A 3453-nucleotide genomic window follows, 5' to 3' on the forward strand; every position below is an offset into this window, starting at 1 on the left:
GATATATATATTACTTCTACTGCATAATTCACCTTTCCATAGAGCTTTTGCCCTGAGCTAGCATTTTTGGGTGACTACTTTATAGGCTTTTTGGTTAATACCTTTTGTGGTGACCGGCCAACTTAATTATGATGCTTTTAGACTATTATATGTATTTGAGATTGTGACTCGCTTTTGGCTATTTTATATATATATGCACTACAAGAATTTTAGTTTTTGGCAATGCCATTATCGAAGATGACATTTTCTGGTTGTGGCTAATAACCAAATATAAGCATTGGTATTTTTGGTCATCATTGATAATGTGAAATTTTTCATACTACCGATGACAGCATTGTAAAATACTTTTTTCGCATGCAGGATTTGTGGGAATTTGACTACTATTGTCGTCGCCAAAGAAAAATATTGAGATATGCTAGAATCTAATAAAAACTTCATATCCTACCCATAAAAGTCCATATAACAAGATGCCACATCATCTTCTTTTTGTTGTCTTTTTCCCTCCACAAAAAATATAATCTTGCCACATGAACTTTTATGAACAAAATGTGAAGTTTTTATTAGATTCTAGTATATCTTAAAAATATTAGTGACAAGATAGATTTTATCGCTGCTATTATGTAAATTGAAAGAAAACATAAAACACATACTAACGACTAAGAATTATATATCAACGCCAACAAATCGTGTCGTCATTGAGATTTGAGAGTTTGAAATTCGTTCTCTATTTGGTTGCAAAAATGGAAATAAGCTCAGATTGTTTTAAAAGAATCCAAGGTTAAAACGTTGCCACGTCATTTAGAAAAATAAGATGAACTTTAACTCTGTCATCTGAAGAAAACGTTAAACTTTAACGTCAAATCTTCTCTTTCATCCAAACCCAAGCTCCCCTCTTCCTTTCCCACTTTCTCAGCCATCGTACCTGGCTTCTCCGGCTCCGGCAAATCCTTCTCTGTGGTGCATTTTTGCATCACCATCTCCTCCGTGCTGGCTTTTGGTGTTCCTTGGCCATGAACAAAGAATAAGGAAGAAGACTCTGTGTTTGTGTGTTGCTGCTTGAGAGAAAAAGAGAGAGATCTAGACAAACAAGTAGAATATTTACTCACATGGACATTCATACCATATAACAGAGTTGTATATGCATATTCTATCTGTGAAATCCCATAAAGAAAGAGTATAGTTTCATTTTTTTACGGAAGTCGGGCTCTAAAAGAGTTTACACTATCGATTGAATGAATGAAAGAAACAAAGAAAAGAAGTGGGAATGAGATAAAAACGTGCTTTTCACTTTTGTATGAGCCATTTTGAAAACTCAACGTACAAAATACATGCATGTAGATTGTAGGGCCATAGCTTCTTGAAAGGGCATACAATTTTTTATTTTTGTGCCCCTTTAGGCCTTTAAATGCTCCACCACTGGAAAGAGAGAAGACAGACACAAGAGAAGAGAGAAATTAAGATCTATATCTTATATATTAAAATATATTAATATGTATTATAATAATTTTTATTTATAAAGAGGCTATGAATGATTAATAAGTAATTGAGGCGAAGAATAAAATCTAATATAAAAAGTATTTTCTAAATGTTCATGTTCGTATGCTGTTTTTTTATAACAGTTCAAATAATGAAAACTCTCATGCTGCAAAGTCGAGAGATAAGGCGGCAACCAGAAGTAGCAAGACTTAGAGAGGAATCTATTTGGCAACAAAATTGATGTGAAAAAAAAAAAAAAAAAGAAGAGGGTTTTGTGGTGATTTTTTTATTGAAATAATAGTAAAAAGTTATCAAAATGATGTAAAAAATAAAAATGTTGGCAATTAAATTTTTTAAATAAATAGTAAGAAGTTTTTCGCAAAAGGTGTCGATGAAACTACGTACCCCTTGTTAATTTGTAAAACTGAAATGATTTTTGCTTCTTGCTTTTGTTAGGGGATAAAAATTAGCTTTTCAAGGAATATCATTTCTTGTGGATGAATCAAGTAGGATGTATATTGGGCTATTTGGCATTTGACAATCATCGATGGAAGAGGAGCTGCGAAAAGTAACCACGCAAAATCTCTCTCCCCCTCTCTCTCTCTCTATATAAAAAGATACATATAGTTTGGATTAGGCTGTTACACGACCACCAAAAAGAAAAATGAGTCGCACCTTAAAAAAGACAAATCACACATCTCAATAGTTGACAGCTTTAATAAAAATACTTGATTCATAATTAATGATCACTAATTTTGATCACCTTACATATAAGGCTACCACCTTATTAAAGAACCTGAGCTGAAATTATCAAGAAACGATACATATATAACAGTGAAATACACCAGTGGAAAGAACAGGTACGAGGCCCCAAATTGACTAGATGTAGAAGAAGAGAAAAAAAAAAAAGGGAAGGCCAAATTGAAGCATAACCCTTGTCGAACCACTTACAAGGCTTGAGGAGAATCTGATGAGGAAACCGGCGATCGAGTTAGGCATAAGATAAAAGGCCATGCTAATTACGCGGACTGGTGAAGAGTACTCCTGTAGACATCGTAGCTAGATCCCTAACATATATAAAAGCAATAGGGGCATGAAAATCATTAATAGATACAATATTATGATTGTCTGAAGCAAATTAATTTACTGAAACAAGATGTTTTTGTATTAATTTAAGGAACATATTTATCAAGAATATGAGGAAGATGAAAGTTGCGGTTGGGAGAAGGAACAATAGAGGAACCAATATGGTGGTGGATATATAGGCAAACCTTGGCGTGCTTCTTACAGAGCTGGCAAATAGGGCATGAGCCAGAGCTTGATTCCTTAGCATCTGATTCCTTAGCATCTTCATTGCATCCCTTGTCTGCAATTGTAACATATCTTCAACAAACACTATTTTCACAAAATAATAATAATAATAATAATAATGATAACATGGAACATACAACATAATTTCGTGATAATCCACCACAACAAATAGATAGCCCGCCGTAGTGCGAGAGGCAGAGCTGCAACAAGAGCGAGGAGACGAAACGTGCCAGATTCCTAAGGTGTAATGGAAAAAACAGCAGCTGTATAAGTCCCTCACATTGAAAGAGTGGCAACTAATACTTCTAAGAAGAAAGGGTTCCCATAAGTAAGATATAATGAGAGATAAATTGAGGAAGAAAAGGCCAGGGTGTTGCAAATCAAGAAAAAATAAAAGGGTACTGGCTGAGAAGCGCATACTACACGCCCCGGGATGTGTCCGTTATCGGAATCTTGCCAAACTCCGCCTGGAGGAGCGACTCCGGCTTGAAAGGTCACTGCAGCAATCAAAGGAAGCTACGCAATCTTTTGCGACACTTTTCAGTACACGGGTTTTCATTTGAATTCTAGCTCTCTACGTGCATCAAATTCATCATCACGAAATGCATGTTTTGCAAATAGTGACCAACAATCTGCTTCCACTAATGGCTTTAGACGATCAGTTGG

General features: G+C 35.1%; 1 protein-coding gene across 1 annotated transcript in view; it reads right to left on the reverse strand.

Moving 5' to 3' along the window:
* Positions 1-3453, reverse strand: part of LOC132192312 (uncharacterized) — a gene marked incomplete in the record, with an annotated part of 5091 nt that overhangs the window by 644 nt on the left and 994 nt on the right.

This window comes from Corylus avellana, chromosome ca9 (assembly GCF_901000735.1).
Source record: "Corylus avellana chromosome ca9, CavTom2PMs-1.0".
NCBI classification, from domain to species: domain Eukaryota; kingdom Viridiplantae; phylum Streptophyta; class Magnoliopsida; order Fagales; family Betulaceae; genus Corylus; species Corylus avellana.